We start from the raw sequence: 12,217 nt of genomic DNA on the forward strand, positions 1-12,217 counted from the left end.
GCTCCTGCCCTGGGCCGCCAGGCGGGGACCCGCTTAGTGAGGTCACAGGGGCCCCGTTGATGAGGCGGCGCGGCGTCTCCCAGGGCGGCGTCTCCCAGGGCGGCGTCTCCCAGGGCGGGTACCGCAGGGGCGACAGGGGGTGGGGTGGGCAGGGTTTACGTTAGAGGGGGGAGGGGCAGGGAAGTGAAGGAGGAAGGGACGGGGTAGGGGGGCGTGGAAGGGGGCGGAGGCATGGAGGGGGGTAGGGGGTACAGGGGTCTGGGGAGGGATTGGGGGGTGGAGGGGCCGGGGCTCACCCAGCGCCGGCGCTCTGGGCTGGCATGTTGAGCCACACCCACTGTCCACCAATGAGAGTTACCTGAATAAATAAGAGCGGTTCAAGGAATTCCTCTCCAACCCTCAATAACACAGATTCAGCATCCTTTAACATTTTACCCCGTCAGCTTTATATTAATTAATTCTCTGTCTCTCTCTCTCATATATGTATGTATGCACACACACACACATATACACATACACTTCTGAGTGAGTTACATACATCCTGGCCTTTACTTCCAGATACTTCTTTGTGTATTTCCTAAGAGAGACATTCTTTTATATGCTCAACTTTTTAGCAAATTTAACATCATTACAATACTTTTATAAATTTTTTTTTAATTGTATTTGATTTACAACATCATGTTAGTTTCAGGTGTACAACATAGCTACTCAACATTTTTACAGATTATACTCCATTAACTTTTTAAAGTAATGTTTCATAACGTTTTGGTAAATTCATTTTTTATGAAGAAATAAAGCCTTCAAAAATTCATTGTGGGGCTAAAATCTCTTTAATTTTTGAAAAACTTCTGACAGGAAAAGGAGGAAGGAAGGAAACCAGTACTCTATCTGGTATATATAATCATTAAATTTAACATCTATAAAATACTTTAATATCCATATTCCAGTTATATCAATTGACATGTAGTGTCTTTAAAACTAATTTTTAAACCCCTCCAGTACAGAATCCAACCTAGGATCAAGTATATTGCGTTTAGTTGTTGTCTCTATTTAGTCTCCTTGAGTCTGGAACATTGCTGCAGCCTTTCTGTCTTTTATGACACTGACACATCTGAAGAATTGCTGAGGGGGCGGGGAACACACCTTTCCCTAGTCACACTTCCCAGTCTTAAAACTGTAACTTCAGTAAACCTAGATAATATGGGAGAGAGCAGGAGGAAAAAGGGAAAAGAATGACTGCTCAGATTTGTATTTTGAATGCTGTAGTAAAGTTGTTTAAATACTTTACGATGTGTGTTATATTAGGATGCATTCTCTATTGCTTTTTGTAAGATGAATGAACTTATCTCACCCACAGGAAGTTTGTATTCTCTAATCCTCTTTGAAAAGATGAGAAACTGACAAGTCTTTTGTTGACAATGGTTACATTTCCAAGAAACTAAGAAAGAAATAGAAGGCCATGTTGTATGGATTAGTTGATTCTGATTTTAGATTAAGATGTATCTATATATTTATCTGTAAATGTATGTATATATATATCTTAATCTGAAATTAGAATCAATTTATGTGTGTATGTATTCTCACCATTGAAAGAAATGTTATTTGAGTAAAATTGTTAATGTGAAGTACTTTACAGACTTACACCTTCTTTTTTTTTTTTAATTAATTAATTAATTTATTTTTATGGCTGTGTTGGGTCTTCGTTTCTGTGCGAGGGCTTTCTCTAGTTGTGGCGAGCGGGGGCCACTCTTCATCGCGGTACGCGGGCCTCTCACTATCGCGGCCTCTCTTGTTGCGGAGCACAGGCTCCAGATGCGCAGGCTCAGTAGTTGTGGCTCACGGGCCCAGCTGCTCCGCGGCATGTGGGATCTTCCCAGACCAGGGCTCGAACCCGTGTTCCCTGCATTGGCAGGCAGATTCTCAACCACTGTGCCACCAGGGAAGCCCACACCTTCTTTTTTAGTTTCCTATGCTGTTATAACAAAATTACACAGACTGGCTTAAAACAACAGGAATTTATTTTCTTATGGATCTGGAGGCAAGAAGTCTGAAATCCTGGTGTCAGCAGAGCTCTTTCTCTCTTGAAACCTCTAGGGAAGAACCCATCCTCGCCTCCTCCTTGCTTCAGTGGTCCCAGCAATCCTTGCTGCCCCTTGGTTTGTGGCTGCATCACTCCAATCTCTGCCTCAGTCTTCATGTGGACTTCTTCCCTGTGTGTGTTTTTGTGTTTGTCCAAATCTTTCTCTCCTTATAAGGACACCAATGTTTGGATTTAGTGCGCACCCAAATCCAGTATAATCTCATTTAACTTGATTACACCTACAAATACTCTATTTCCAAGCAAGATCATATTCTGAGGTTCCAGGTAGACATGGATTTTGGTAGGATACTGTTCAACCTAGTACAGTATGCGCTCTACCTCCCAAAATTCACATCTGTCTCATACAAAAATACAAAATACAAAATATACTCATCTCATCCCAACATCTCCAACAGTCTTAAACCATTCTGGCATTAACTCTAAAATCTCATCTAAATATCAAGTCAAAAAGTTCCAAATCTCATTTAAGGACACTAATTCAGGTTTGGGTGAGACTCTGGGTATGATTCACCTTGGGACAAAATTCCTCATCATCTGTGGACCTGTGAAACAGAAAACAAGTTATTTGTTTGCAAATACAATGATAGTACAAGCATAGGATAGACATTCCCATTATGAAAGGGAGAAATTGGAAGGAATAAATAAGTCAGTAGTCTCAAGCAAATCTGAAACCCAGAAAGGAAGAGTCCACTAGTTTTTGTGGCCTGAAAATAAACTTCTTTTACCCAATCTACCCTTTGGGCCCAAGGAGGCCCTGCCAGGACCTGCCTCTGTTCCTGTCTCTAGCTTCTCTGCTTCTGCACCCATGACTCTGCCCTTATAGTCATTCTTTTTCTTGAAGAAGAGCTCATGTTTGAGTATTTCTATCAGTCTGTTTCTACCAGTAGAATCTCTGAAATCTGATAGCCTTTCTGCATTTCATCCTGTCTCTGGCTCCTTCAGTCACAACTTTCAGTGTTCCTTCTGATATAACATTCTCAAAAACCTTGTCAGTTCCTCCGTGTATGTCAAGGGGATCCATGCCATTACAGAACTGGATAACCCACCTCTATTCCTGGCTTCTACTGAGATGGTTGACTGGATCCATGAGTCACAGGCATAATCTCTTCAGGAAAAGTTTGTGCAGTCACACACTTAGCCCAGAAAATGCTATCTGGACATGCTAAGAATTTTCCAAATAATCAAGTCTGGCTCCTTTTTTCTTAACAGTTCTGTTCTCAGTTTATCTCATTCTTCTCACACTTTATTGTAAGCAAGGAACAAGGAGAAACCAGGCTGTACATTCCACACTTTGCTTGGAAATCTCAGCTATATGTCTCAGAACTTACTTAGAAGTTCTACCTTCCCACTAACAGCAGAGCACAATTAAGCCAAGTTTTTTGCCACATTAAAATGAGGATTGCCTTTTCTCCAGTGTCCAATAACACGCTCCTCACTTCCTTCTGAAATCTCACCAGAAACTCCTTTAACACCATATTTCAATCAAAATTCTGTTCATGGTGATATATGTATTCTCTAAGATAATAGAAATTCTCTTTACCATACTCTTCATTTCCTTCTGAACTCTCACCAGAATCACCTTTAACATCCATATTTCTACCAATGTTCTCTTCTACACAATTTAGGCATTTTTTTATTATGTGCCTCAAAATTCTTCCAGCTTCTACTTATTACCCAATTCCAAAGTCACTTCCACAATTTCATTATTATTACAGTAGCACCTCACTTCCCAGTACCAAAAGCTCTATCAGTCAGGGAGTCAGGGTTCTCCAGAGAAAGAAAAACAGAATAATATATATATTATAGAATTGTGTGTATATATATATATATATATATATATATATATATATATATAATTGTATGTATACAATTAGTTCTGTTTCTCAGGAGAACCCTGACTAATACAGATTTTGGTACCCAGAGTGGTTCTAGAGAGACAGAATTTTAAAGATGAGGTTTTTTGAATTGCGTTCTGGGGTTTCTGGAAATGGCTCTCTAATCTGATTATATTTAAATGTGCTAATCACTCTATTTCTAGTAGTAAAGAGAACACTCATAGACCATGGCATAATCTGACAATATAGATACACAAAATATCACCGTTAGATACTCCTAATCAACCACTTACAAGAAGTAAGGATCTGAGTGACTGTGTATATGATACTTTGGAACATTTTTGACAAGCTAACTAGTGAAGTGATATTGGCTAGTTGCTCCTAATGTTGCTGGACAAAGAAGAGAAAGAAAAAGATGAGTGCAGGGATTTGAATTCCCAACTCAAGCACTGCATAAATGACCTGAAAATTTCTATGTGTACCATGAAGGAGACCCTTATTTCCTATAGCTGCTGGAACAAGATTGCTGAAAATCAAACCCAGAATCTCATCCTCCTACTGTCTGAATTACAATGCAAATTGAATTCTCAGCCTTGTAGGATGTTTAGAGTCAATGTGAAGACATTTATTGGGAAGAAATGGGATACTAAATGTTGGATTTGGGACTTGTGGGAGACCCTGTTGAACTTGGAGACATTGAGCTCCTACATTCTGATGAGTCTTCTTTTCCTGTGGAAGAGGCTTCTCTTATGCATTGACTCTGCAACATGGACTTCACCAAGGCTAACTTGGTTACAGCAACCACTGAGTATCCAATGCCAGCATCCATAACCAACAATGAGTCTCCAGTATGGCACCATTCCCCAGCGTGATTAATTAACTACTGGTGGCAGGTTGGTTACATTGGACCCCTTTCATCATGGAAAGGGCATCATTTTGTTCTTACTGGAACAGACACTTAACCTGAATATGGATTTTCCTTCCCTACTCATAATGCTTCTTCCAAAATTGCCATCCATGGACTTACAGAATGTCTTCCACTGTCATGGTATTACACACAACATTGTTTCTTTTTTCTTTTTTCTTTTTTTTAAATTTATTTTTGGCTGCATTGGGTCTTGGTTGCTGTGCACGGGCTTTCTCTAGTTGTGGAGAGCAGGTGCTACTCTGTGTTGTGGTGCACTGGCTTCTCATTGTGGTGGCTTCTCTTGTTGCCTAGAGCAACAAGAGAAGCCTAGAGCATGGACTCTAGGCACGTGGGCTTCTGTAGTTGTGGCTCATGGGCTCTAGAGTGCAGGCTCAGTAGTTGTGGCGCACGGGCTTAGTTGCTCCGCGGCATGTGGGATATTCCTGGACCAGGGCTCAAACCCGTGTCCCCTACATTGGCAGGCAGATTCTTAACCACTGTGCCACCAGGGAAGCCCCACAGCATTGTTTCTGATCAAGAAAGTCACTTCACAACAAATGAAGTGTAGTACTAGGCCCGTGGAATTCACTGGTGTTACCATATTCTTTACCATCCTGAAGCTGCTGGCTTGATACAATGGTGGAATGGCCTTTTAAAGACTCAGTTACAGTGCCAACTAGGTGCCAATACCTTGAAGTACTGGGCAATATTCTCCAGAAGGCTGTGTATGCTCTGAATCAGCATCAAATATATGGTGTTGTTTCTCCAATAGCTAGGATTCACAGGTCCAGGAATCAAGGAGTGGAAGTAGGAATGGCACTACTCACTGTGATCCCTTAGTGACACACTAGCAAAATTTTGCTTCCTTTTTTCCAGGACCTTATGTTCTGTTGTCCTAGAGGTTTTTGTTCTGAAGGGAAGAATGCTTCTACTAGTAGAGACAACAATGATTCCATTGAACTGGAATTTAAGACAGTTGCCTGACCACTTTAGGCTCCTCATGCCACTGAATCAACAGCAAAGAAGGGAATTACTGTGCTGCTGGGGGTGATGGATCCCAACTACCAAGAAGAAATTGAACTACTCCATAATAGAGGCAAGGAAGAGTGTGTCTGAAATACAGGAGATCTCTTAGGGTGTCTATTATTATTACCATGCCCTGTGATTAAGGTCAATGGAAAACCACAACAACCTAGTCCAGACAGGACTATTAATGGCCCCAATCTTTAGGATGAAGGTTTGGGTCACTCTACCAAGTAAAGAACCAGGACCAGTTAAGGTGCTTGGAGAAGGCCATGGGAATACAGAATGGCTAGTAGATGAAGGTAGTTATACTTACCATGTGGCCAGTTATATAACCTGGAAGAGTAACTGTTGTGAGTATTTCTCCTTATTTTGTCATGAATGTGTGTGTGTGTGTGTGTGTACACGCCCCACATCCATGACTATATATATATATATAAAATAAAATATACATATATATTTATAATTATATATATATATATAACTTACATTATTGATGGTGAATTTTCTTTACTTAAAGGCAACTGATTTTGGATGCCATACAAAACAGCCATCACAGCAATACCTAGATTAGTGTCTTATTATATAACTCAGTGTTATAGCCAAGCCATATTAACACATAAAACTAGCCATCACAGCTTCCAATGCAATATTTTCCACTTTTAACTAGTTAAATTTGTAGAGAGATAGATGTTTTACCCTTTACAAACTCAAAAATTTATTTTCCAGTTTTATAAATGCTAAACATAAATCATAATGGAAACTTATGGAAGTGACTCATATGCATTTTACACAGTGGCATTGAGACTAATCTCCTGATGTGTGTGTGTGTGTGTATGTGTGTGTGAGAGAGAGAGAGAGTGATGAATGATGTTAATACTTACAATGTAATCAAACCAAAGGTACATGTATTTCTTCCTTTTGTACCATTTACAATTCATTTTTAGAATTTTCTATTTCACTCCCACTTAGGTGAGAAGAAAGATTAATTTCATAAAGAAAACAACAAGCAAACAAATAAAAACCAAGCTGAGTTGAGATATTATTGGGTCTTACCCAATAAGGTCTGATACTAAAGAAAGTAAAATAACTTAAGTTTCTCTTTATTAACTTTAAGATGAAATATTATACATTGTGAGTTGTGCTCATATTGAAAGAATATACTATATGGGGCAATTTTACCATACTCATGCTTCTAGTAGAAATAAAGTTAGGCATACTTACTTGAAGGCAGAATTGATCTATGTAATACTCATTGGTCATAACACATTTCTATTTTAGAATATACAGGGAAGTCATATCCATATTAAATTGATTGGCTCTGAACTTTTAAAATGACTGTAAGCTCATTTCATACAATTACAGAGTTTAATTATCCCAAGCTTCTCATTTCAATCATGCACCAAAGGTGTTGTACATATCAGTATATAGTAGTAGGCTTAAAACCTATAAAATATAAGCCCAACACTAAAGAAAACAGGTCTTAGATAAGCATGGCTTTACTATTTTAAAATTTCATTCTTTCAAGTTATTCTTGGTCATTTTCATTAGGTGTGTTGCCCTGTGATCTTGTGAAGTACAAAATGACTAATGGCTACTAATGGCTCATATTTTCCAGCTTGATGGACTTTCCTTGTGGTATTGAAATTGAGAATAGATGTATGTATCTAGCAGAATGTAAGAATGTAGCATGCTATGGAATTAACAAAGAGAATAAAGGTAGAACTAGTAGTGAATCTCTAGTTTAATCATTCAAGCTTGCACTCATATAGTGCCAACAATGTATGTTTAGCCTTTTTCCCTCTTCTCTATTGGGTACTATGTTAGTTAAATATTGAAAGAAAGTTTTAGAACATCCTTCCTTGAAATCTAGCTTACAGTGAGTATATCACATACTTTAGTTCCTCATTTCCTTCAGATGTTTGCTCAAACCTGTATAGGTCAGCCACTGTGCTCCATACTAGGGTTACAAAGAAGAGTAAATGCCAGGTGATCACCGAGGGGCAATTAAGCCATTTTCTGTGAATATTTCTCAAGTGAATAAATGAATGAGTGAGTGAATAAGTGAATAAATGAATGAATGAAAGGAATTAATCCTTAATCACTAATCCTAAGGGATATCAAAATACATTTTGTAGAACTACTACTTGCCACAAAATAATTTCTTTCTGACAGTTCCTTACCTGCCTCTCTATACCATATTCCTGGAGAATTTTCCTCTGTAGGGTTTAACAGTTTTCCCTCTCTTACTTCAATGCTAAGAGTCAGCCCTATTCTTTTTATGTTGGATAATTCAATGTCAGATATCATACCCTAGAGCAGATATTTGTTGCCTTATCTTTTCCTCTGAGCTATTCAAATAAAGATACTAAGTCAAAATTAATCCAATCATTTTGCGGATGTCATTTGCATTATCTACTCCATCAGATCATGTTTAGATAGCTTGGTGTCTTACCTTAGGTTTACTAATCATTTAGCTTAGTGGAGCTAATATTAGTTTTCCTTTGAGTTTCAGATGAAACAAGAGATGATATTGTCAGAAATTTGTTGCCTTTCTCGTTGTCTTTCATTTCTGAGGTTTGCTATCAGTGTGCTCTTAGCATACATTTCAACGAGAAAATCAAATCTTCTCTGTGTCACATAGTTTAATAGTGTTTACATATTTGTCTTTCTTCACTTGGATGCTTTATATGATGGCAAAGATAGATATGGTGGAATAAATATCATGGGTTGTAGTTGTTATTATGGGGAAGAATAGAGACATTGTAGAAATCCAGTTATAAAAATCTAATATATAAGTGAAAAAAATCATAAGCAAATTGAGGAAGATTCTGGAATATAGTACATATGTTATCACAGCTCACTCACTTAGCCTTGGTCCTTCTGAAAAAGTAAGTGTAGGATTTCTGGTTTCTGGTCCACATGAAAGGAGCTTGGAAGTCACCATTCTGTCCTAACAACAAGTAAAAAACTGAACAGACTGAAAAATCAACAACTCTTCTTGGATTTGTAAGAGAGGGGAGGACACAGGACAAACTGCTCTGCCTAAGATTGTAGAGAGAGAAAGGCAAATAAAGAGAGTCACTTTGTACTGGAGCAGAGACTCACCAGCAGAAACTGGCTCAAGAAACAGTTACAGGGTAGAAAAACCTAAACTCTAATTTACGAATTGCCAGAAGCTCAGTATGGACAGCCCTGAGAGTGAAAAACTCCAAGAGGACCCAGTCATACAGTGTCCTTCAAAATATTGTGAGATTTACCTCTAGGAGCTTGACTTGGCTCAACAGTAAATATTGGAAAATATCTCCTTCTGCTTCTGCAGGGTGTCAAGAAAAGGAACCATTTTCAAAACTGCCAGAACACACTGTTTTTCTTTTAATTTTTATTTTTTTAATACAGCAGGTTCTTATTAGTTATCTGTTTTATATATATTAGTGCATATATGTCAATCCCAAGCTCCCAATTCATCCAACCATCACTACCACCCCCCACCCTGCTTTCCCCCCTTGGTGTCTATACCTTTGTTCTCTACAACTGTGTCTCTATTTCTGCCTTGCATATTGGTTCATCTGTACCATTTATCTAGATTCCACATATGTGGATTAATATACGATATTTGTTTTTCTTTTTCTGACTTACTTCACTCTGCTTGACAGTCTCTAGGTCCATCCACGTCTCTACAAATGACCCAATTTCATTCCACTTTATGGCTGAGTAATATTCCATTGTATATATATATACCACATCTTCTTTATCGATTCATCTGTCGATGGACACTTAGGTTACTTCCATGACCTGGCTATTGTAAATAGTGCTGCAATGAATATTGGGGTCCATGTGTCTTTTTGCATTATGGTTTTCTCTGGGTATATGCCCAGTAGTGGGATTGCTGGGTCATATGGTAATTCTCTTTTTAGTTTTTTAAGGAACCTCCATACTGTTCTCCATAGTGGCTGTATCAATTTACATTCCCACCAACAGTGCAAGAGGGTTCCTTTTTCTCCACACCCTCTCCAGCATTTGTTGTTTGTAGATTTCCTGATGATGGTCATTCTGACCAGTGTGATACCTCATTGTAGTTTTGATTTGCATTTCTGTAATAATTAGTGATGTTGAGCATCTTTTCATGTGCCTCTTGGCCATCTGTATGGCTTCTTTGGAGAAATGTCTACTTAGGTCTTCCACCATTTTTTGATCGGGTTGCTTGTTTTTTTTAATATGGGGCTACATGAGCTGTTTATATATTTTGGAGATTAATCCTTTGTCCATTGACTTGTTTGCAAATATTTTCTCCCATTCTGAGGGTTATCTTTTCATCTTGTTTATAGTTTCCTTTGCTGTGCAAAAGCTTTTAAATTTCATTAGGTCCCATTTGTTTATTTTTGTTTTTATTTCCATTACTTTAGGAGGTGGGTCAAAGAAGATCTTGCTGTGATTTAAGTCAAAGAACGTTCTTTTATGTTTTCCTCTAAGAGTTTTATACTGTCCAGTCTTATATTTAGGTCTTTAATCCATTTTGAGTTTATTTTTGTACAGGGTGACAGGGAGTCTTTTAATTTCCTTTTACATGTAGCTGTCCAATTTTCCCAGCATCACTTTTTGAATAGACTGTCTTTTCTCCATTGTATATCCTTGTCTCCTTTGTCATAGATTAGTTGATCATAGGTGCATGGGTTTATCTCTGGGCTTTCTATCCTGGTCCATTTATCTATATTTCTATTTTTGTGCCAGAACCATATTGTCTTGATTACTGTAGCTTTGTAGTATAGTCTGAAGTCAGGGAATCTGATTCTTCCGGCTCCATTTTTTTCCCTCAAGATTGCATTGGCTATTCAGGGTCTTTTGTGTCTCCATACAAATTTTAGGATTTTTTGTTCTAGCTCTGTAAAAACTGCCATTGGTAATTTGACAGGGATTGCATTCAATCTGTAGATTGATTTGGGTAGTATAGTCATTTTCACATTATTGATTCTTCCAATCCAAGAACATGGTATATCTCTCCATCTGTTTGTGTCATCTTTGATTTCTTTCATCAGTGTTTTATAGTTTTCTGAGTACAGGTTTTTTACCTCCTTGGGTAGGTTTATTCCTATATATTTTATTCTTTTTGTTGCAATGGTGAATGGGATTGATTCCTTAATTTCTCTTTCTGATCTTTCTTTGTTAGTGTATAGGAATGCAAGAGATTTCTGTGTATTATTTTTGTATCCTGCAACTTTACCAAATTCATTGATTAGCTCTAGTAGTTTTCTGGTGGCATCTTTAGGATTATCTGTGTATAGTACCATGTCATCTGCAAACAGTGACAGTTTTACTTCTTTTCCAATTTGAATCCCTTTTATTTATTTTTCTTCTCTGATTGCTGTGACTTCCAATACTATGCTGAATAGAAGTGGTGAGAGGGGACATCCTTGTCTTGTTCCTGATCTTAGCGGAAATGCTTTCAGTTTTTCACCATTGAGAATGATGTTTGCTGTGAGTTTGTCATATATGGACTTTATTATGTTGAGGTAGTTCCTTCTATGCCCACTTTCTGGAGAGTTTTTATCATAAATAGGTGTAGAATTTGGTTGAAAGATTTTTCTGCATCTATTGAGATGATCATATGGTTTTTATTCCTTAATTTGTTAATATGGTGTATCACATTGATTTTCATATATTGAAGAATCCTTGCATCCCTGTGATAAATCCCACTTGATCGTGGTATATGATCCTTTTAATGTGTTGTTGGAATCTGTTTGCTAGTATCTTGCTGAGGATTTTTTTTTGTTGTTGTTGTTTTTGTTTTTGTTTTTTTGTTTTTTTGTTTTTTTGTTTTTTTAACATCTTTATTGAAGTATATTTGCCTTACAATGGTGTGTTAGCTTCTGCTTTATAACAAAGTGAATCAGTTATACATATACAATATGTTCCCATTTCTCTTCCCTCTTGCATCTCCCTCCCTCCCACCCTCCCCATCCCATCCCTCTAGGTGGTCACAAAGCACCGAGCTGATCTCCCTGTGCTATGCGGCTGCTTCCCACTAGTTATCTATTTTACATTTGGTAGTGTATATATGTCCATGACACTCTCTTACCCTGTCACATCTCACCCCACCCCCTCCCCATATCCTCAAGTCCATTCTCTAGTAGGTCTGTGTCTTTATTCCCGTCTTGCCACTAGGTTCTTCATGGCCTTTTTTTTTTCCCTTAGATTCCATATATATGTGTTAGCATACTGTATTTGTTTTTCTCTTTCTGACTTACTTCACTCTGTATGACAGACTCTAACTCCATCCACCTCATTACAAATACCTCCATTTCATTTCTTTTTATGGCTGAGTAATATTCCATTGTATATATGTGCCACATC

General features: G+C 38.0%; 1 long non-coding RNA gene across 1 annotated transcript in view; it reads left to right on the forward strand.

The window, feature by feature from the left end:
- Positions 1–12,217, forward strand: part of LOC309653125 — a 701,885-nt gene that overhangs the window by 572,029 nt on the left and 117,639 nt on the right. The gene's annotated exons all lie outside the window — the stretch shown is intronic.

The sequence above is a fragment of the Balaenoptera physalus genome, assembly GCF_965194825.1.
Source record: "Balaenoptera physalus genome assembly, chromosome: X".
NCBI classification, from domain to species: domain Eukaryota; kingdom Metazoa; phylum Chordata; class Mammalia; order Artiodactyla; family Balaenopteridae; genus Balaenoptera; species Balaenoptera physalus.